The sequence below is a fragment of the Salvelinus sp. IW2-2015 genome, linkage group LG15 (assembly GCF_002910315.2).
Source record: "Salvelinus sp. IW2-2015 linkage group LG15, ASM291031v2, whole genome shotgun sequence".
Taxonomy (NCBI): Eukaryota; Metazoa; Chordata; class Actinopteri; order Salmoniformes; family Salmonidae; genus Salvelinus; species Salvelinus sp. IW2-2015.
The window spans coordinates 18,417,990-18,443,248 of NC_036855.1; the positions used below are offsets into that span (position 1 = coordinate 18,417,990).

Consider the following 25,259-nt stretch of genomic DNA (forward strand, 5'->3'; position numbering starts at 1 on the left):
AGTCGAGCTGATTGACAAGAATGTAAACCAACCCCTCAACATACAATAGAGTAGAGATGATTTCTAGTACCTCTATGGGCGCATTGCCCTTAACCACAAATAGCTTAGTCTAAGGAACTTGAAATAACCTAGCTATAGCCAATTGATTCTCTCATGCTACTTTATTATATTAATTGTTTATATTTTTTCCCCCTAAAACCAACTGCAAAACATTTCTTTGCACTATAAAGATGCGTCAAACTCAATACATACAGTCATGAACTAGGACCATTCAAAATATTGTAGTAGGCTTAACTTCCATCTCCACCTACCAATGCCTCACATCAAAACATGCCTCCTCTGTACTGTAGATCTGGATTTGGGCAAATGTTCTGTTGAGCAGCTGGCAAGTGTAGAGTACAACAGAAACATCATATGAAACTGATTGTGGTAGCTTGGTTTTGGTGAACAAGAACAACATACAGGTCAAAAGAATTACTCAATATATTTACAAAGACATTTAAAAGGTGCCTCATTTTTATTTCAGAAAGCTGATATCATTGTCTTTCATAAATAGGTACATTCAAATGTATAGCCACAGGCAGTAATATAAAAACTAAAGATTAAAGCCAACCACAAAAAAAGCCCAGAATTACACAAAATCGTACTAAAAATACAATAATAATTACTCTATCCAGTGATGCCTGATAAATCCAGTAGATAACAGTAGCATACTACTGGCCTGGCAGAACATACTGTAGCATGACACACAACCACAACACACAATGCTCTCAGAGTGGAGTCAGACAAAACCACCCACAATCCTCTTCTTCTCCCTTGTGGTACTAAACATGTTTGGTGCTAGTCTGTGGGTTGAGAGAAGCTATATCAGTGGTCTTGTCACTGAGCATGTTCCGTTCAAAGTGCTTTTGTGTATCAACAGCGAGGAGCTCCATTTTCACAGAGGACAGAGGGACACCACTAACAAAGCTCAGAAGCTTCAGCTAATATTGTAGCTATAGTCCAAAGACCTCAAGCTCAATCACACTGTGCAGTCTGCCGAGCAGAGAGGATGCGTCTCTCAATACACTGTTTGCCTGAGACCAACACAATGGGAGAAACACAGAGCAAGAGACATTAATACTTAATATCTTCAAAGAAATGTGTGTGCACGTGTGTGCGTGCGTGTGTATCTATAAGCTACTTAAATTTACTTATGTTGTTGATGTCTGCCTGCTCTGTGATGGTAAGGAACTCTCCATGAGCAGCAGGGCCTTGTGGTATCTCTGGATGGGCACCTGGCCAAGGTGGAACATCTCATCTAGCGCTGCTGACTGCACCTGGACACCAGAAACACAAACACTCAGCTATTAACATTGCTCTTACAACATTATAACCCCATCAGAAATACTGCTGTTAAAGTAGTACAGTAAACTTATATTTACAGTATCTACTATCCATCGTATATCCTACCCTATGTCCAATGATTCTACTATATAAAACTGAAGACCACTATAGAAAGACTGAGAGCACATAAAGGACAAGACAGGGACTTATTGTACTGTCCAGTGAAAGAGGAGGCATTACCATTGTCACGGTGTGACTGTAGATTAGTTTCACTACAGTGATGTAAAGTAATTAAGTAAAAATTCTTTAAAGTACTACCTAAGTAATTTTTTGGGTTATCTGTACTTTACTATTTTTATTTTTACTTTTACTTTTACTTCACTACATTTCTAAAGAAAATATTGTACTTTTAACTCCATATATTTTCCCTGACAACCAAAAGTCCTCGTTACATTTTGATAGTCAAATTCACAGACTTATCAAGAGAACGCGTGGTCATCCCTACTGCCTCTGGCTTGGCGGACTCACTAAGCACAAACGTATCTTTTGTAAATAATCGCTGAGTGTTGGAGTGTTTCCCTGGCTATCCGTAAATAAAAAAAATAAAAAAATGTTTTGCTTAATAAAAGGAATTGTAAGTGTTTTATACTTTTACTTTTGATACTTAAGTATATTTAAAACCAAATACTTTTAGACTTTTACTCAAGTAGTATTTTACTGGCTGACTTTCACTTGAGTAACTTTCTATTAAGGTATGTATACTTTACTCAAGTACGACAATTGGGTACTTTTTCCACCACTGTTTCTCTGCAGTGATGTTGTTGTGGTCGTCCATCAGTCTCTGCTTGTTGAGGAGGAAGCTCTGCAGGCGGGCGTTGAGGGACCGACAGGACGTCACACTGCTCTTATACATTTCTTTCAGCTTCTACACCACTACATAAAGGAAAAATGACTTTAATTCAATACACTTTTTAAAGCATATATAACATGATCATTAACAGGACTATTTGTTTTTCACGTATCAGTTAGTAGAGGAACATGTGGTCCCATGTCTCACCCTGCTTGACTGTAGATGAGGGAAAGAGACTGCCTTCTCTGATGTGCTCCATAGCAGTGTGTAATGCAGACTAAATCAATTCTGCAGCCTTCATGTATAGTACCAACTGCTCTGTATAGCTGTGATACACACATCGAAAATACCAATGTTAACAAACAAAAAAATATCTTGAAGTACTAAAAATACACCATTACGCTGTGATTTTTAAATATAGGTTCTAAGTGATGTATAAGTTAACAGGCCTAAGCAGCAACTTCAAGATTAGGGAATCAATAACAGAGATGCATCCCCTCACCTCCACTCCTGGCTTAGAAGACTGATCTGATCAGCCACCAGGCTTTGCTGCAAGAAGGACACAGGAATGTCTTCACTGGTCTCACTCTCAAGTCCAGTGTCTTTAGAACTGGCGATTGTCATTTTGATTTATTTTACCTTTATTTAACTAGGCAAGTCAGTTAAGAGAAAATTCTTATTTACAATGACGGCCTAGGAACAGTGGGCAAAACMACAGATTTCTACCTTATCAGCTCGGGGATTCGATCTAGCAACCTTTCGGTTACTGGCCCAATGCTCTAACCACTAGGCTACATGCCGTGCCCAATGTGATGAATACGATGGGAGACAGAGAGCTGGTTTCAAGCGCAGGGCGCAGCAGGTGTTTATTTGTAAAGGACCACAGGAGGTGGCAGGTAGCTGGGTCCAGGGGCAGGCAGACAGTATTGTGGCAACAGTTTAGTTTCTGGCAATGTGCAAACTGTGTATGTGTCCAAAATCTATTACCAATAACTCAATGAGGAATACATTGATGTACAAAMACCTAATATAATATGAAGGAGTGTTAATGTGCTTACCCCCATCAGTATCTCCTCTGGGCGCTCTGGTTGATCAAAAGCTACGTCCCTGTCTGAGCTAGCTGCCATGGGGTTGGTTAAGTGCTGGTAGATAGGTACATCTTTATGGGTTCCTCTGCTGAATGACCAGGCTGGGCTGATATAGCGGGGCGATCTCACTGCTAGGCCATGGACGTTGATCACGAACCTCCAATACAAATGTATGGTTATACACCCACTGACTTACAGTCAGGAACTTTTTCAAAACATTGACTTTTCTTGTCAAGCGTCAACCAGGTTATAGATAACACTTGTCAAGATATATTAAGACCTTAACCAATCCATGAAAAGAGTTGGCAGTAGCACAATTACATAATGTCGAACCCCATGACCAATAACAGGCTTAACTTCTTATGGCTGCAGGGGCAGTATTGAGTAGCTTGGATGAAAGGTGCACGGAGTTGCCCAGAGTAAACGGCCTGCTCCTCAGTCATAGTTGCTAATATATGCATATTATTAGTATTGGATAGAAAACACTGAAGTTTCMAAAACTGTTTGAATTATGTCTGTGAGTATAACAGAACTCATATGGCAGGCAAAAACCTGAGAAAAAATCCAAACAGGAAGTGGGAGTTATGAGGTTGGTCGATTTTCAACCAAGATCCCATTGAAATCACAGCGAGATATGGATGAGTTTGCACTTCCTACGGCTTCCACTAGATGTCAACAGTCTGTAAACCTTGGCTGATGCCTCTACTGTGAAGGGGGGCCGAATGAGAGGGGAATTAGTCAGGTCTGCCATGACCTGACCATTCTTTGACCATGCGCGTTCACATGAGAGGGAGCTCTGTTCCATCGCTCATCTGAAGTCAATGTAATTCTCCGGTTGGAATGTTATTCAAGATTTATGTTAAAAACATTCTAAAGATTGATTCAACACATCGTTTGTCATGTTTCTACGGACTGTTACGGAACTTTTGAACATTTCGTCAGGTTTTAGTGAACGCGCTTCCCTGGCGTTGGATTTGTTTACCAAACACGCTACAAAAATAGCTATTTGGACATAAATTATGGACATTACCGAAAAAAAGCCAAACATTTCTRGTGGAAGTGGGAGTCCTGGGAGTGCATTCCGACAAAGATCAGCAAAGGTAAGTGAAGATTTATAATGCTTTTTATGAGTTTTGTTGACTGCACAATTTGGCGGGTAACTGGATGGCTTGCTTTTGTGGCTGAACGCTGTTCTCAGATGATTGAATATTGTGTTTTGCCGTAAAACTTTTTGAAATCTGACACAGCGGTTGCATTAAGAACAAGTGTATCTTTAATTCTATGTAAAACATGTATCTTTCATCAAAGTTTATGATGAGTATTTCTGTTATTTGACGTGGCTCTCAATTTCTCCGGATATTTTGGAGGCATTTCTGAACATGGCGCCAATGTAAACGGAGGTTTTTGGATATAAATATGAACATGAAGTCCTATGACTGTCATCTGATGAAGATCATCAAAGGTTAGTGTTTAATTTGATCTCTATTTGTGCTTTTTGTGACTCCTCTCTTTGGCTGGAAAAATGGCTGAATTTTTCTGTGAGTTGGTGGTGACCTAACATAATCGTTTGTGGTGCTTTCGCTGAAAAGCCTATTTGAAATCGGACACTTTGGTGGGATTAACAACAAGATTACCTTTAAAATGGTATAAAATACATGTATGTTGGAGGAATTTTAATTATGAGATTTCTGTTGTTTGAATTTGGCGCCCTGCACTTTCACTGACTGTTGTCATATCGATCCGGTTACCGGGATTGCAGCCATATAAACAATTAGAAACAAACAATACATTTTTCCAAAGCTCAAAATCCAATCCTCTTGGCTTGCTCATAGCGCCCTGGTACCTGTGGTGTCCATGGGCCTCTCAGCGTTACTTCCTCCATCAAGCAGATTAACTCCAAAAGCAGCCTTCAGCAGCATGTCAGACAGACGGCCTGTACTCAAAGACCTGGAGATAGGACACACACACTTACACCCTCCCTCAGAGGAGCTCAGCGGACACATTTAATTATTACATCAGTCATAGATAGAGCCTACTATAACATTTATGGATATCAGATGACCAATATCTGTAGAGCTGGTTCCCACCTTTTGAAGGGGCCCTTCCTCTTCCCTGTGGCCCTGCTGATGTGGCTCAGGTCTGATACTGTCTGTATGCGTGTGGGCATGGTGGATAAGTCCTCAAAGCTGGTGGGCTGGGGGAATTCATGTGGAGGGGTGGCCTAAGTAGGAACCAGAAAGATAACATGACAATTCTGTATTACAGAGTCACTACTTCATGAGCTGGCAGAAGAGACCACTAAATGTGACATTGTTTTACGGCTGACCTGTGGGCTCTGTTGTCCTGTATGGATGCTGAAAGGACCAGTCTGCTCTGGGATAGTGCCCACTGGGAGAAGAGAAGTAAATAAGAACATGTTATGGTGCGAGGCAAAAGAATGTTGCAATGTCAGTATTGTACTAATGCAGTAATGGAGGTCTGAGGGGATTCCTACTGTACCTTGTGGAGAGGGCTGGTAGGGCCCCTTCAGCTGACAGCCTGCGATGGCTGAGCGCTGCCCCCCCTGTGCCTGATGGGAGAGGAGGGGAAGCTCTAGTCTTCCTACTCCCTGGGGAACCCCTACTACTACTATCAACACAGCACAGGCTGGCCCTGAAACAGATGAACAACATCAATGTCCAGAATACATACACCCCCACAGTAGAAGTGACCCACTAAGGGAGAGAAAAAGAAAGACAGAGAGAGAGGGAGAGAAATGTAGATGGACAGAGAAAAGACACAGAGAAGTGATTGAGAGAGATGTACCTGATTGAGCCATGCAGGCCAGCAGGGTGTATTTTCTGCTCCATGTGCTGGTAGTTGTGGATCTGTGTTGGGACAGGAATGGGCACAGACTGGCTGTAGTTACTCCCACTGAACTATGCAGGCCTGCTGCACAGACAGAGAGGAAAGGGTACACCTCAGTGATTCTGTTAGGGTTTGAGGGGGAAACAAGCACAGCAAATGTCTTTAAGAACACAACTTGTTGCCTCATAAATTGTTATTTCTTTTAGATCAGGACTGGTCCCTCTTCCTTTTTCCCATGATGTTTGTAGTATGACAATCATGAGAGGATGTTGTCATTTGATACCCCTCAGTAACACAGAGTGGGTGTTCTATACTAAAGGCTGGTCAGATTAAAGGAGGGTGAGCTGGACAAATGCTGTGAAACTTCTGATAGCCCAGGTTTACTCCCCCTCAGACAGCCCTGCTCTTACCTAAAAGGATTAAGGGGGCAGAGGGGTGGAGAGGAGGGTAGTGTCCTGCCTGGACTCCCAAGACCCCCAGGAGCCAGCAGAGAGCTCCTGTATCATCAAGACAAAGGAACAGGACAGAGTCAGTGAATCTTACCCTCCATCTGTCTACCTGATATCATAAGGGCTTCTCATAACCATCTCCATTGTACAGGTTTCTACAGTAGGACTATACATTTCCTTGTATTAAATACAACAGAGTCATACAGTACATGCCCAAAAGTATGTTGACACCTGCTTGTCAAAAATCTAATTCCAAAATCATGGGCATTAATATGGAGTCGGTCCCCCCTTTACTGCTAAAACAGTCTCCACTCTTCTGGGAAGGCATTCCACTAGACGTTGGAACTAGAGGTCGACCGATTAATCGGAATGGACGATTAATTAGGGACGATTTCAAGTTTTCATAACAATCAGTAATCTGCATTTTTGGACACCGATCATGGCCGATTACATTGCACTCCACGAGGAGACTGTGTGGCAGCATTAAACGTATCTTATAAAAAACAATAAATCTTAACATAATCACCAGTTAACTACACATGGTTGATGATATTACTAGTTTATCTAGCTTGTCCTGCGTTGCATATAAGCGATGGTGTGCCTGTTAATTTATCATTGAATCGGAGCCTACTTCGCCAAACGGTTATTTAACAAGTGCATTCGCGAAAAAAGCACTGTCGTTGCACCAATGTCTACCTAACCATAAACATCAACGCCTTTCTTAAAATCAATACACAAGTATATATTTTTAAACCTGCATATTTAGTTCATATTGCCTGCTAACATGAATTTCTTTTAACTAGGGAAATTGTGTCACTTCTCTTGCGTTCTGTGCAACAGAGTCAGGCTATATGCAGCAGTTTGGGCCGCCTGGGTCGTTGCGAACTGTGTGAAGACCAACTTCGCCAAACGGGGGATGATTGAACAAAAGCACATTTGCGAAAAAAGCACAATCGTTGCACGAATGTACCTAACCATAAACATAAATGCCTTTCTTAAAATCATAAGACAGAGGTATATTTTTTTAAACCTGCATATTTAGTTAAAAGAAATCCAGATTAGCAGGCAATATTAATAAACTAGGGAAATTGTGTCACTTCTCTTGCTTTCATTGCATGCAGAGTCAGGGTATATGCAACAGTTTGGGCCGCCTGGCTCGTTGCGAACTAATTATGACATAACATTGAAGGTTGTGCAATGTAACACGAATATTTAGATTTATGGATGRCACCCGTTAGATAAAATACGTAAGGGTTTCGTATTTCACTGAAAGAATAAACGTTTGGTTTTCGAAATTATAGTTTCCGGATTCGACCATATTAATGACATAAGGCTTGTATTTCTGTGTGTTATTATGTTATAGTTAAGTCTATGATTTGATATTTGATAGAGCAGTCTGACTGAGCGGTGGTAGGCAGCAGCAGGCTCGTAAGCATTCATTCAAACAGCACTTTCGTGCATTTGCCAGCAGCTCTTCCCTGTGCTTCAAGCATTGAGGTGTTTATGACTTCAAGCCTATCAACTCCCGAGATCAGGCTGGTGTAACCGATGTGAAATGGCTAGCTAGTTAGCGGGATTCGCGCTAATAGCGTTTCAATCGGTGACGTCACTCGCTCTGAGACTTGAAATAGTTGTTCCCCTTGCTCTGCAAGGGCCGCGGCTTTTGTGGAGCGATGGGTAACGATGCTTCAAGGGTGGCTGTTGTCGATGTGTTCCTGGTTCGAGCCCAGGTAGGGGCGAGGAGAGGGACGGAAGCTATACTGTTACACTGGCAATACTAAAGTGCCCATAAGAACATCCAATAGTCAAAGGTATATGAAATACAAATGGTATAGAGAGAAATAGTCCTATCATAACTACAACCTAAAACTTCTTACCTGGGAATATTGAAGACTCAAGTTAAAAGAAACCACCAGTTTTCATATGTTCCCATGTTCTGAGCAAGGAACTTAAACGTTAGCTTTTTTACATGGCACATATTGCACTTTTACTTTCTTCTCCAACACTTTGTTTTTGCATTATTTAAACCAAATTGAACATGTTTCATTATTTATTTGAGGCTAAATTGATTTTATTGATGTATTATATTAAGTTAAAATAAAAGTGTTAATTCAGTATTGTTGTAATTGTCATTACTACAAAAAATATATAAAATTGGCCGATTAATCGGCATCGACTTTTTTTGGTCCTCCAATAATCGGTATCGGTATCGGCGTTGAAAAATCATAATCGGCCGACCTCTAGTTGGAACATTGATGCGGGGATTTGCTTSCATTCAACCACAAGAGCATTAGTGAGGTCGGGCATTCCAATTCATCCCAAAGGTGTTCGATGGAGTTGAGGTCAGGGCCCTGTGCAGGCCAGTCAAGTTCTTCCACACCGATCTCGACAGACCATTTCTGTATGGACCTCGCTTTTTGCATGGGGGCATTGTCATGCTGAAACAGGAAAGGTCCTTCCCAAACTGTTGCCACAAAGCTGGAAGCACAGAATTGTCTACAATGTCAGTGTACGCTGTAGCATTAAGATTTCCCTTCACTGGAACTAAGGGGCCTAACCCGAACAATGAAAAACAGCTCCAGACCATTATTCCTCCTCCACCAAACTTTACAGTTGGCACTATGCATTGGGGCAGGTAGCGTTCTCCTGGCATCCACCAAACCCAGATTCGTCCGTCGGTCTGCCAGTTGGTGAAGAGTGATTCATCACTCCAGAGAACGCGCTTCCAATGCTCCAGAGTCCAATGGTGGTAAGCTTTATACCACTCCAGCCGACACTTGGCATTGTGCATGGTGATCCTAGGCTTGTGTGCGGCTTCTCGGCCATAGAAGCTCCCGACGAACAGTTCTTGTGCTGATGTTGCTTCCAAAGGCAGTTTGAAACTCAGTAGTTAGTGTTGCAACCAACGACAGACGATTTTTACGCACTACACGCTTTAGCATTCGGCAATCCCCTTCTTTTAGCCTTGTGTGGCCTATAACTTCACGGCGGAGCAGTTGTTGCTCCTAGACGTTTCCACTTCACAATAACAGCACTTACAGTTTACCGGGGTAGCTCTAGCAGGGTAGAAATTTGACGAACTGACTTGCTGGAAAGGTGGCATCCTATGACGGGGCCACATTGAAAGTCACTGAGCACTTCTACTCCCAATGTTTGTTTATGGAGATTGCATGGCTGTGTGCTAGATTGTATACACCTGATAGCAACAGGTGTGGCTGAAATAGTCAAATCCACTAATTTGAAGGTGTGTCCACATAATTTTGGCCATGTAGTGTATCATTCTCCTGTACTCAACTCACCCACTATACCCCAGGCTGCCCTGGACAGGTGACCCGTCTGCCATCTCACTTGTGATCTCAACTGGAGGGAGTAAAACAGGAGTCAGGGACATATCAGTCTATTACTATCATAACTATTACTATCAAACTCATATCAAGAACACAGTGCTGGTAATGTAAGTCAACTAATGAGAGATAGGGTGAGATAGGGTGTTTACTGGGGAATTGGTCAGGCATAATGACAAAGTTGTCCGTCTCGGAGGATGTGTTCCTGCAGTTGTGGAGGGCTGTGTCCCCGGAAGGGGAGGGCTGAGCCTTGGCCTGGAGTCTCTGCAGCTCTGCATCAGAATGCTGAAGGGGAAAAGAGTGGAAAATATCTAATATTAGACCCTAAGTGACTGGTTTTGGTGGCGGATCATTTCCCCTTCATATTGTAAAGCATTGGGCTGAACACTTGGAAAAGTGCTATATAAATCCTATTCATCATCGTTATCATTCCCCAGAGAGGAGGGGGGACTCACTTGAGGGGAGCAGGCCAGGTGGAAGGTGGAGGAGCTGCGAGAGGAGCTGGCAGACCCATAGCTGGTGTAGGAAGGCATYGGCACCGGAGAGGCTGGAATGATGAAGGACACGGTCAGTGTGGTGCTAATCCCAACTACATACTGGGGGTCATGAAATTGCATTGGTACTCTGTTTAAGTACTAGATAACTTGAGGTGCACATTATAACTCATTCATAATTCACACCTGCCTAAAACGCAGCTCTAATCCAACGATTAATTTGCCTGTATGGCCTATAGGTATACTCACATTTCTTTGTGGATGAAGTTGAAAAAACTCATCTGTGTGGGTAGATGATCACAAATAAATGGAAATAAGACTTTGACAATGAGTGCACTGACTTCATTTCCATTCCAGTGAAAAATAGGTAATGTCAGACTTCAGATAGCAGTGTAAATATAACTGAGTGAGAGAGTAAGTAAGGCTAAGCAAAGTCCATGTGTTCCTTCTGGTTCCTTTGTAGCAGGCCCAGGAGCAGGTGTCTGAGGGGGACTGACGTCTTCCGTGGGATGCTGGAAAAGACACAGGGTTAAGTATATCCCTTTGGTAAAAGGTCACTTTGAAAAAACTGAACCAGCTCTGTGTTCAACAAGGATACAGAATAATGTCAACTCATTGGGTTGTTTTGTGTTTGTATGTATTGAGTGTTGAGACGATGATGTTTGTGAGTGAGTTTATATTTACTAAGCAATATCTTGGGTTGTTATGACACCCTGAACTGTAATGTGGTTGTGTTTTACTAGCATTAAGAGCATTAAGACACTGTAAGTTATGATACTGTATGAGTGTGGCCCTGTGCGTCTGRATATATTAGATCTAATAGATTAGGTCTAATAGCCTCATCGCAGACCATGGCAGAAATCAGCTAAAGAGGGGTAGGAACTCGAAACCCGGTGTAAATCAGTGAAGCCTCGCAACACGTCAAAACAATCAAATTCCTTGGGTGGAGCTCCTAAGATGCTCACCAGATTAGTGCCGTAGTGCGTGAGGACTAAAAATGTCAACAAAGCAAGCACTGGTGACAAAACATTTTAGAACTTTTGTAGCACGCTGATTTTCACAGCATTTCTTTGTTATTTTGAGATGATTTAAAGCTGCAGCAATAGGGGAGGAATGGTCTACAATGCTGGCCATATCAATATTTAAAATGTTGACGTTTCTGAAGTGATATTTGGCTGTAAAGGCTAGCATGAGGGACAAGAAGTAGCAAGGCACAATGTTTGTTTTCAGAAAAGTCAGCTAACCTTGTAAGCTACCAAGGACTAACTAACTAGCTACATACCATCTAGTTACATTTCTCTCACGATCATAAAGCCATTAACATTTMAATAAAAACAGCATATTATTGACCTAAAAGGTTAGCTGTGTTAGCCCAGTCCCTATCACAGCGACTGGGATACATAGACCAACCATGTACTGTCTATCTATGGGAACAACTGCAAATAATTTTGCAAGCAACATTGCCAAAATGAATAAAATWAAATTAAAATAACCTCATAAAATGTTATCTGTAATAATCATCTCCAGTAGCGTAATTGCCATCTCTTTATTTTCATACTGTACCTAAATTACAAGGGTTGGATTTGCACTAAACAATTTTTTATGTCAGCACTTAAAAGGCATGACAGATGCCCATAAGTCCAGTAATGCCATCATACTGTAGGCCTATGGCTGCATTGGTTATGCATGTCATATGATAAGCTGCAAAGTGGATTCACATAGCTGATATACTGAGAGAGAGTGACAATAAAATAAAACTGATTGGAGGTCTTACAACTACTGTCAAAGAAAATAAAATGTTAGAGAATACAAAACAGAGACCCAGACACATTACAGACAGAACCCCTTCCCCTCTTTATTGCAGGATTGTGAAATAAACTCAGCAAAAAAAGAAACGTCCTCTCACTGTCAACTGCGTTTATTTTCAGCAAACTTAACATGTGTAAATATTTGTATGAACATAACAAGATTCAACAACTGAGACATAAACTGAACAAGTTCCACAGACATGTGACTAACAGAAATTGAATAATGTGTCCCTGAACAAAGGGGGGGGGGGCAAAATCAAAAGTAACAGTCAGTATCTGGTGTGGCCACCAGCTGCATTAAGTATTGCAGTGCATCTCCTCCTCATGGACTGCACCAGATTTGCCAGTTCTTGCTGTGAGATGTTACCCCACTCTTCCACCAAGGCACCTGCAAGTTCCCAGACATTTCTGTGGGGAATGGCACTAGCCCTCACCCTCCGATCCAACAGGTCCCAGATGTGCTCAATGGGATTGAGATCCAGGCTCTTCGCTGGCCATGGCAAAACACTGACATTCCTGTCTTGCAGGAAATCCCGCACAGAACGAGCAGTGTGGCTGGTGGCATTGTCATGCTGGAGGGTCATGTCAGGATGAGCCTGCAGGAAGGGTACCACATGAGGGAGGAGGATGTCTTCCCTGTAACGCACAGCGTTGAGATTGCCTGCCATGACAACAAGTTCAGTCCGATGATGCTGTGACACACCGCCCCAGACCATGACGGACCCTCAACCTCCAAATCGATCCCGCTCCAGAGTACAGGCCTCGGTGTAATTCTCATTCCTTCGACGATAAACGCGAATCCGACCATCACCCCTGGTGAAACAAAACCACAACTCATCAGAGTAGAGCACTTTTTGCCATTCCTGTCTGGTCCAGCGACGGTGGGTTTGTTCCCATAGGCGACGTTGTTGCCGGTGAGGACCTGCCTTACAACAGGCCTACAAGTCCTCAGTCCAGCCTCTATCAGCCTATTGCGGACAGTCTGAGCACTGATGGAGGGATTGTGCGTTCCTGGTGTAACTCGGCAGTTGTTGTTGCCATCCTGTACCTGTCCCACAGGTGTGATGTTCGGATGTAACGATCCTGTGCAGGTGTTACACGTGGTCTGCCACTGCGAGGATGATCAGCTGTCCGTCCTGTCTCCCTGTAGCGCTGTTTTAGGCGTCTCACAGTACGGACATTGCATGCCTAAGGCACGTTCACGCAGATGAGCAGGGATCCTGGGCATCTTTCTTTTGGTGTTTTTCAGAGTCAGTAGAAAGGCCTCTTTAGTGTCCTGGGTTTTCATAACTGTGACCTTAATTGCCTACCGTCTGTAAGCTGTTAGTGTCTTAACGACCGTTCCACAAGTGCATGTTCATTAATTGTTTATGGTTCATTGAACAAGCATGGGAAACAGTGTTTAAACACTTTACAATGAAGATCTGTGAATATTATTTTGATTTATACTAATTATCTTTGAAAGACAGTTTCTTTTTTTGCTGAGTTTATGATTAATAAACATTGACAGTAGTTCATTAAACACTTAACTTTAAAGAATGAACAATGAATCACTTCAAAATGTACAAATAAGCTATCTTGTGTGTAAAGATTAGACATCTTAGTCTAAAACAGTGTTTCCTAACCCTGGTCCTCCAGTACCCCAACAGTACACATTTTCATTGTAGCTCTGGACAAACACACCTGACTCAGGGTTACAATAAAAATGTGTACTGTTGGGGGTACTGGAGGACCAGGGTGGGGAAACACTGGTCTAAACAACAATAGATCATTGAGTAGTAACAAGTAGGATATTTGTAAGGGCTTTCGTCGGTGGAAGAAGGAGAGGACCAAAGAGCAGCGTGATTAGTGTTCATCTTAATTTAATGATAATAAAAAACTGAACACTACAAATTACAAAACAACAAAAGTGAAAACCGAAACAGTTCTATCTGGTGCAGACACAAAGACTGAAGACAACCACCCACAAAACCCAACACAAAACAGGCTACCTAAATATGGTTCCCAATCAGAGACAACACAAAACACCTGCCTCTGATTGAGAACCATATCAGGCCAAACACAGAAATAGGAGAAACATAGAAATACAAAACTAGACTGGCCACCCCAACTCACGCCCTGACCATACTAAATAAAGACACAACAAAGGAAATAAAGGTCAGAACGTGACAGTACCAGTAACGTGACGGGCAGCTCCGGACTGAAGGGCAGCTCCGGACTGAAGGGCAGCTCATGACTGAAGGGCAGCTCATGACAGGGGCAGCTCAGGCAGCTCCTGACTGGCGGGCGGCTCAGGCAGCTCCTGACTGGCAGGCGGCTCTGGCAGCTCCTGACTGGCGGGCGGCTCTGCTGCTCCTGAATGGCGGGCGGGCTCTGGCAGCTACGACTGGCGGGCGGCTCTGGCAGCTCCTGACTGGCGGGCGGCTCTGGCAGCTCCTGACTGGCGGGTGGCTCTGGCAGCTCCTGATATATTTTTTGTATTTTTGTTGTGGTCTAGTACTGTCTTTTTGCCATCTACTTTAACTGCGGACTGCTCATAATTTGACATATCAACCAGGATCCAGGGGCATGGCAATTTGTGACTTGTTTTGGTATTCAGTGGCTATATTGGAGGGGGAGTGGTTTCACCACTCAACAAGTTGTACAGGAAGGTGTGCTCTCCATCTCTGCTAGGAAATTAGCAATTAGTGTTAGTTCTTCAGTCTCCCCTGGTTTCTCAGCGGCCGCTGTAAGAGGCGGTTTTGTCGCAAAAATCAAGACTGTCTCTGAAACCAAGATGGTTCTGCCGATTTGTTCGAGGAAGGAAAGAAAGGAAGGCTCCACACCGCTCTCTCACTTTGAGTATCTTACATATTTTATAAAATTTTATTTACTTCCTTGAATAGGTTTTTCCAACTGCCTCAGTTTTTTGGGTCCTTACAAAAAACGAAATAATGGGCAATCTTCACAATATTTTTGGTGGCAGCCAGCAGCCATGTGGACAAATGGAGACATGGAAAAAAAGTATGTTTGTCATCAGAGCGGTTTAGAACGTGTTGTGACGTTTGACTTTGCCAGCGTAATCCACTTTCAATTTCAATAAATATAAATTGCAGACTGTCGCCCACACGTGATGACTTGAAAACTAGCACTTGAAGCTAGCATATGCAACAACTACCCTGACAGAAAACAGTGACGCACATAACACACAGCACCCCTTCTACTCTTGAAATGTCACATCCAATCAAAATCTTGCCACTGGGAGCCAGCAGACCATTCAAACTGTTTTTGCAATACACAATTCTCCAGACCTCCAAGGGAGGCATGACAATGATGTGATTTTGGAGGTATGGCAACGCACTTGACAGGAAGGGTAGAATGGAGAGTGGGGGGAGTAATGAGGGGTCCAGAAAGTTCTCAGCTTGGCAATGGCAGTCAAACAGACACCTGTTAGCTGTGTGTGTGTTCCTGCAGACCTGGCACCAAGATAAAGTGACTAAGGGGGCAGTTGAAACTGGCAAGGGGGCAACATTTTTGGGGGTTCTTGCATTGGAATTATATTGAATTCTGCTTATATAAGGCTAAACCACAAGAAACCTAACGTTTAAATGCCAAGACCCCGGGATCATTGAGTGCTTTAAGTGACAACACCATTTTGGTAACGAATAGATAGGCTATTTGTAATAGGTGAATTAGCCTATGTGAATGCAGCCGTACACATAGCTGTCTTACCAAAATCATGCAAACTAAATGCTAAAAGTAGTAGCCAAGTTAGAATACAAACACAACTGCGAATGCAAACGAATGAATGCCAACAGAGCAAAACAGCGGTACCAAGTAATAGTCCTAGTAAACAAAATATCAGATCGATAAAGGCATGACACAATGTATATTTAGGCTAGTTACAGTAACAGTAAACAAACAGAGAAAACAAAAGGCGAATGGAGAGCCAATTAACCAAAATACCCTACAGCCTACTACAGTGAGATGCAMCCATGCACTGCTGTCTTGCCAAATAAATAAGCCTATAGGCCAGCTTCAAACATGGAAAATCAGGCCGCTCATGAGTTCAAGCAACACATTGTAATATGGCACAATACACTTCTGTGGATCAAATTAGACCCACATAATCAATTAAGCAATGCCAGCCTACCATAAACACGTTTCCAATACGTACAGTTCAATTTACAACCACGAAAACCAATAAGGTACCAAGAACCATAATAGAATGTATCTATTTCCGATATGGGCTACCGATATGTAGCTATACCCAGGGGCTTCATTTGGGTTCTTGCATTGGAATTATATTGAATTCTGCTTATATGACGCTATACCACAATAAACATAAGTTCCATGATGTGACTAGACCCAGCCTCAGCTACATCCACCATCCATAGCATGACTAGACCCAGCCTCAGCTAAACCACCATCCATAGCATGACTAGGCCCAGCCTCTTCTGCCTGCGTCTCATGGCTCCCTGCACCTTGACCTCAATTWCCCCCACTGGCGCTTGTACTCTCACCTTGTCTACGGTCTTTATGTGGGCACGTAAAGCTCTTATGCCCCAAATGTCCACAATCAAAGCACCGTAGACTATCTGTGCTGGCAAACCCTGCGTAGAGCCCCTCCCCATGCCTTACTTTAAAATGCACATTGTGGTGGAAATTCTACCTTTAACTAATAATGAGGAGAGTCAAAGTCAATAATCAATCATTGTATTATTTTGATTAAAAACGTCTGGTCGCACCACCCACTCAGGTGAAATGGAATGAGAGCCTCCTGTACAATGCCTTATATAGTCATGCTACCCCATGCAAGCATCTGTAAAACACGTGACCTTATATGTGTGTGTGTGTGTGTGTGTGTGTGTGTGCGTGTGTGAGGGGAGACAACTGAGTGAAAAGGTTACCTCAGTCTGTCGCAACTGAGTGAGCACAATAGGGGCCAGAATGACAGGAAGTCACTCTAGACATACTTCCTCTAACAGTAGCTCAACGGTTCCCCCAAGATTGCGTTGGGGTGCCTTTGACTGTCGGCCCAGATGATGTATGGTCGTACTGGTCTCTCTCTCACACACACACACACACACACACACACACACACACACACACACACACACACACACACACACACACACACACACACACACACACACACACACACACACACACACACACACACACACACACACACACACACACACACACACACACACACAACCAACACACACACACACACACACCCACACACACACACACACACACACACACACACACACACACACACACACACACACACAAAACATGTATCTTTCACCCAGAAACAGGCTCCAAACAGAACAATAGCTTTATCATTGGTTTGCAGGATATAACCTTTACTCTGTCTCCAGTTAACTTAAGAGGAACCAGTCCGTTTCTGTCAAGTATTGGCTGAGTGCCCAGACATCATGGGGTCATTCTATACACACAGAACACTTAGAACAGGCCTCTATTAATGCGCACACACACTTTTCTATCTTATATGAGTTAGTTTCTTTAACAAACTCAAGCCCAATGCCTAGGCTTAAAGACGGATATTTTAGTACAAAAGCATTAGTAAGGTTTAACAGAAAATGCCCTCACAATATTGAACTGTTGTTCATTGTTATTCAGAAACATGAACATTTGCCTCCGGAACGAAACAACATGCTTCACGTCATCTGCCTGAAAACCACTAGCAAATTCACCAAACCAACTCAGTTCTTTCTGGATTTGATCATCCATAATAAACGGAGGCAAATTTGCAACTACCACTCTAGTCGAAAGACTCGAAAGGGGAGAAATCGGCACCAACACATTCCTTACAAATATTCCGCCAGCCTACCCACCAAATTCACTCTTTTCATGAACACAACCACAGCTTTATTCATTCTAGATGCTTCATCAGGATTCTGGCAAGTGAAGCTAGATGATGCAAGCACAGATAGGACACATGGAAGTTAATTTCCTTAGGCATTAAAACTTCTTTGTGATAGGGGGCAGCATTTTCACTTTTGGATGAATAGCGTGCCCAGAGTGAAGTGCCTCCTACTCTGTCCCAGATGCTAATATATGCATATTATTATTACTATTGGATAGAAAACACTCTGAAGTTTCTAAAACAGTTTGAATGATGTCTGTGAGTATAACAGAACCCATATGGCAGGCAAAAACCTAGGAGAAAATCCAAACAGGAAGTGAGAATTCTGAGGCTGGTCGATGTTCGGCTCATCGGCTATTCAAATCCCTGTAAGATATGGATATGTTTGTCTTCCACTAGATGTCAACAGTCTGTAGAACATTGAATGAAGCCTCTACTGTGATGTGGGACCGGATGGGTGTTTCAGTCAGTGGTCTGGCAGAGTGCCAGTTCTTGGTCACGCGCATTCCAAATGATATCGCCTTGCGTTCCATTATTTCTGTAGACACAAAGAAATTCTCCAGTTGAAACGTTATTGAATATTTATGATAACAACATCCTGTACTTAGTTTGACAAGTTTATTCGACCTGTAATATAACTTTTAGAAGTTTTCGTCCAACGTTCGCCTGCATCTGCGCGAGCGTTTGGACATGTGTACTAAACATGCTAGCAAAAGTAGCTACTTGGACATAAGTAATGGACATTATCGAACAAAACAACGATTTATTGTGGAACTAGGATTCCTGGGAGTGCATTCTGATGAAGATCATCAAAGGTAAGGGAATATTTATGATGTAATTTCGTATTTCTGTTGACTCCAAKATGGCGGAGAAATGTTGTTACATCTGAGCGCCGTCTCAGATTATTGCAGTCTCAGATTATTGCATGGTGTGCTTTTTCCGTAAAGTTAAAAAAAAATCTGACACAGCGGTTGCATTAAGAACAAGTGTATTTTTACATTCTTGTAAAACATGTATCTTTCATCAAAGTTTATGATGAGTATTTCTGTTATTTGACGTGGCTCTCTGCAATTTCTCTGGATATTTTGGAGGCATTTCTGAACATGGCGCCAATGTAAACCGAGATTTGTGGATATAGATATGCACATTATCGAACAAAACATACATGTATTGTGTAACATGATGTCCTATGAGTGTCATCTGATGAAGATCATCAAAGGTTAGTGATTAATTTTAACTATATTAACTATAACTATATTTCCGCTTTTTGTTAATGATAGTGTTGAACATGATTTTTGAATGACTACTACTATTTCTGTGTTCAATAATATGTATGTATGTGTTCAATAATAGTGTTGAACATGATTTTTGAATGACTACTACTATTTCTTTACCCCACACATACAATTATCTGTAAGGTCCCTCAGTCGAGCAGTGAATTTCAAACATCGATTCAAATATAAAGACCAGGGAGGTTTTCCAATGCCTCGCAAAGAAGGGCACCTATTAGTAGATGGGTAAAAAAAAAAAAATCTGACGTTGTATATCCCTTTGAGTACGGTGAAGTTATTAATTACACTTTGGATGGTGTATCAATACACCCAGTCACTACAAAGATACAGGAGTCATTCCTAACTCAGGGGAAGAAAAACCTCTCAGGGATTTCACCATCAGGCCAATGGTGACTTTAAAAAAAAGTTAGATTTAAAAAAGAATGTAAAAACAAAATTTCCTATCAATGGCTATGATAGGAAAAAACTGAGGATGGATCAGCAACACTGTAGTTACTCCACAATACTAGCATAATTGACAGAGTGAAAAGAAGGAAGCCTGTACACAATACAAATATTCCAAAACATGCATCCTGTTTGCAAAAAATGTGGCAAWWWWTWTTTTTTTTTGTCTTGAATACAAGTGTTATGTTCAGGGCAAATGCAACACATTGCTGAGTATGGGTATGCTTGTAATCATTAAGGACTGGGGAGTTTTTTAGGATTAAAAAATGGAATGGAATGGCACAGGCAAAATCCTGGAGGAAAAGCTGGTTCTGATGTTTTCCACATTGACACTGGGAGGTGAATTCACCTTTCAGCAGGACAATAACCTAAACCTCAAGGCCAAATATACACTGGAGTTGCTTACCAAGAAGACAGTGAATGTTTCTGAGTGGCTGAGTTACAGTTTGACTTAAATATACTTGAAAATCTATGACAAGACCTTAATGGTTGTCTAGCAATGATCAACAACCAATTTGACAGAGCTTGAAAAATGTTGAAAATAATAAGGTGTAGATGTTGCACAATCCAGGAGTGGAAAGCTCTTACAGACTTACCCGGAAAGACTCGCAGCTCTAATAGCTGCCAAAGGTGCTTTGACAAAGTACTGACTCAGGGGTGTGAATACACATGTAAATGAGATGTTTTTCATTTTCAATACATTTACAAAAATGTCTAAACATGTTTTCATTAAAAAAATATGGGGTATTYTGTGMAAATGAGTGGGGGGGTGGGGGGGGGGAGGGAAATATATTTAATCCATTTTGTGTTCAGGCTGTAACACAACAAAATGTGAAATAAGTCAAGGGGTATGAATACTTTCTGAAGGCACTGTAGAGTTGAAATGTATTCAATTTTGAGTTTGCATCCCAATATTACACTTCATATACAGTTGAAGTCGGAAGTTTACATACACTTAGGTTGGAGTCATTGAAACTCATTCTTAAACCACTCCACAATTTCTTGTTAACAAACTATAGTTTTGGCAAGTCGGTTAGGACATCTACTTTGGCAATGACACAAGTAATTTTTCCAACAATTACTTACAGACAGAATATTTCACTTACAATTCACTGTATCACAATTCCAGTGGGTCAAAAGTATACATACACTAAGTTGACTGTGCCTTTAAACAGCTTGGAAAAATCCAGAAAATTATGTCATGGCTTCAGAAGCTTCTGATAGGCTAATTGACATCATTTGAGTCAATTGGAGGTGTACCTGTGGATGTATTTCAAGGCCTACCTTCAAACTCAGTGTCTCTTTGCTTGAAATCATGGGAAAATCAAAAGAAATCAGCCAAGACTTCAGAAAAGAAAAAGAATTGTAGACCTCCACAAGTCTGGTTCATCCTTGGGAGCAATCCAAATGCCTGAAGGTACCGCGTTCATCTGTACAAACAACAGTACGCAAGAATAAACACCATGGGACCACGCAGCCGTCATACCGCTCAGGAAGGAGATGCGTTATGTCTCCCAGAGATGAACGTACTTTGGTGCGAAATGTGCAACTCAATCCCAGAACAACAGCACTGGACCTTGTGAAGATGCTGGAGGAATCAGGTACAAAAGTATCTACATCCACAGTAAAATGACTCTTAAATCGACATAACCTGAAAGGCCGCTCAGCAAGGAAGAAGCCACTGCTCCAAAACCGCCATAAAAAAGCCAGACTACGGTTTGCAACTGCACATGGGGACAAAGATCGTACTTTTTGGAGAAATGTCCTCTGTCTGATGAAGCAAAAACAGAACTGTTTGGCCATAATGACCATCGTTATGTTTGGAGGAAGAAAGGTGAGGCTTGCAAGCCAAAGAACACCATCCCAACCGTGAAACACGGGGGTGGCAGCATCATGTTGTGGGGCTGTTTTGCTGCAGGAGGGACTGGTGCACTTCACAAAATAGATGGCATCATGAGGCAGGAAAATTATGTGGATATATTGAAGCAATATCTCAAGACATCAGTCAGGAAGTTAAAGCCTGGTCGCAAAAGGGATTTTCCTAATGGACAATGATTAAAGCATACTTCCAAAGTTGTGGCAAAATGGCTTAAGGACAACAAAGTCAAGGTTTTGGAGTGGCCATCACAAAGCCCTGACCTCAATCCTATAGAAAATTTGTGGGCAGAACTGAAAAAGCGTGTGCGAGCAAGGAGGGAGGCCTACAAACCTGACTCAGTTACACCAGCTCTGTCAGGAGGAATGGGCCAAAATTCACCCAGCTTGTGGAAGGCTACCTAAAACGTTTGACCCAAGTTAAACAATTTAAGGCAATGCTACCAAATACTAATTGAGTTTATGTAAACTTCTGACACACTGGGAATGTAATGAAAGAAATAAAAGCTAAAATAAATCATTCTCTCTACTATTATTCTTACATTTTACATTCTTAAAATAAAGTGGTGATCCTAACTGACCTAAGACAGGGAATTTTTACTAGGATTAAATGTCAGGAATTGTGAAAAACTGAGTTTAAATGTATTTGGTTAAGGTGTATGTAAACTTCCGACTTCAACTGTACATCACAGAAGACTGAAATATGTGACCCGTTTCAAGAAGCTACTAAATGTGTATGTCGCTTGTCACTACTTCACATGGGAGGCATTTTTTTTAAATGCGATTTGGGGCAGAAATGCCTTCTGGAACATGTGAACTTTCATGTCCCATAATAACAAACGTGTATGCAATCATTTAAAAAATGAATACAATTGTTAAGTTAGAAGCCTAGCTGGTTTAGCCACGGAAAAAGACAGGAATCTTCCCGCTAGCCATAATTGGCTGAGATAATGGGTGGCCTGTACATGCTGAGAGATGAGTTCGGATTGGTCTGCCATGTAGCACGATTCTATCTTTCTTTTTTTTAAAGACTTAACGTTAGCATGGAGAACTGCAAAGTGTTGCAACTGCTCTTAACAACATTGCAACCCAGAATTTAGCAGGCGCTATCGTCAAAGATCAGTATGAAAAAGTTGTGATGGACTATTTTCTGCACAAGGTCAGTGTGAACCGGATTGACTTGACACAACAACGGGCCAAACAAGATGTAGCTAGCATCAAAAACCAAATGGAAAAGGCACGCTGCCGTGAAGCTCATTAGGTAGAGCATGGAGCAAGCACCAGGGTTGTGGGTTCGATTCTAATGGGGGACCAGTACGAGAAAAGTATTAAAATGTATGCACTCACTACTGTAAGTCGCTCTGGATAAGAGCATCTGCTAAATGACGAAGAGTCTAGCTACATTTTTAGATACTATTCATTTCTAATTTTGTCAGTCATTTTCATTGCAAGTTAAAGTGTAAGGTTAGCTAGCAAACGTTAGCTTGCTGGCTCACTAGCTAATATTAAGTGTATGGTCTGTGTATTAATATTATTAGCATCTCAGAAACACATGTGCATTGCTAGTTATAGGCTAATGTTAGCTAGCTAGCCAACGTTGAACCTAGTTGGTTAGCTTTAGCTACCTGCAGATTCATACTCCAGCATTTCATTCATAGTAGCTAACTATGACAATCCATTTGTACTGTAGCTATGGGTTGGGATTATTGTTAATTATTTATCTAGCTAGCTAGACTAGCAAGACTCCAATTCGCAAGAGAATGATTACATGACCCATCAAGTTAGCCAGGTGTATCTGGGGGTGATTACAGCCATCTATTGTATTTCCTGAACATGTGTACTTGTCTAGACAATAGTGACCCATCCACTTAGCTAGATGTGCCTGGGGGGTGTTTATAGCATTTCCTTCACATGACCCATCAATTTAGACAAGTGTCTGGGTAAGCATCATTTAATAATGATAAAATATTTATATATTTTTATCTGGACACTTTCAAAGCCAGATTATTATATAGGCCAAGGACTAGATAAAGTGTAGAGTTTTTCGTTATTGTAGGCTACTACTTAAACCACTTTTAGTGTTGAAATCTTTGGTTGTTTACTACACTACCTTATTCACTCTGTTTAGCACATGGCCTCACATGTAAATCCTTAAAGAGATAGGTGGGGCTAGGCTTAAGAGGATGTGAACGATGCTGAATAGGTGTAGACAAAGAGCTCTCCAGTAGGTGTACAAAAAATTCAAGTGCCCTTTTTCTCAAAAGCGGGGTTGATCAACTTTCAAGGCAGAATTACTTTCCCATTGTTCCTCAACTGCAGTGTATGATATACCATTTTGTAGCTCTGAGTCTACACTTTTTTCCAATGTTAAAAACACTATGAAAAATGTTGCTACATATAACTGAATCGAGGCAGTCGGTCACATATAACAAAACCTTTTGACATAAACACAGAATTTTCGGTGGGTTTTTAAAAATAATATTAATTATGAACCATATAACATTCCACCCATGAGGCCACTAGAGGTGATTTGTTTATTTGACTACAGGAAAGGGCTCGATCATGCAAACACATTTCTAATTATTTTGACATGGCATCAGTGAGATTCAAACCTATAATCTTCTGTTCTTTATCCATGGAATTAGTCCACTGCACCACCAGGATGGAGCAGGCATGCCATGTTTTTTTTACACATTCAGAGCTGTTCATCTAGTCTATTCAAACAGACCCTATTTCAAAGAATACAAGCACTCATTTAGATCAGGTGTGGCCAATTAGTGGGCGAGCCAACACACCTAACAAGCATAGAGTTTTGTTGATGCTGAGAACGGAATGTATATGTTTTTAAATAACATTCTTAGAACCTTCTCTGAACGTTATTAAAGTTTGTTTGTGTTTTTTTACCGAAAGTTTTCTTAATGTTCTCGGAACAATTTGAGAACATTAATTTAAATAGAACAGTGAGGAAACCTTTAGGAAACGTTATGCTGAGGTAATGAAATTCCCACAGAATGTTTCTTCACGTTTTTGGTACAATTTGAGGATGACTTTAAATAGAAACATGAGGAACTCTGTAGGAAACGTTATGCTGAAGTAATGAAATTCCCACAAAAGAATGTTGTTTCTTAACGTTCTCTGAACAATTAGAGAACATTCCCAATGTCAAACCAGTTCGAAAACATTACTAGATCATTAACAAAATTGAAATGAAATGTAACCATGTTGGAACTTTTATGAAAAGTTCTGTCAAAGTAATGAAATACRAAGAAAATGTTTTTTGTCAAGTTCCTTAAATGTGCTAATGTTCCAAAACCAAGCAACTATCCTGCACCATTCCCAGAAGGTTGTGGGAAGGTAGTATGCAAAGTACCCATGGGAAAACCACGCGCTCACRAAGCTCTATGAAACACATGGTTCTCAGAATGTTATATGCCAGCTGGGTAACTTCTTACGGGAGTTTCTACTTACAGTAGATAGTGCAGGTGTAACAGTACTTATTATTATTTGTAATTTTTTTTACATACATTAGCTACTGAGGACTGTTGACAGAGGAATTACATTCAA

At 41.5% G+C, this 25,259-nt stretch overlaps 1 pseudogene; it reads right to left on the reverse strand.

Moving 5' to 3' along the window:
- Positions 1–642: 642 nt before the first annotated feature.
- Positions 643–10,521, reverse strand: LOC139028856 (serine/threonine-protein kinase ULK1-like; annotated as a pseudogene).
- Between the last annotated feature and the right edge of the window lie 14,738 nt (positions 10,522–25,259).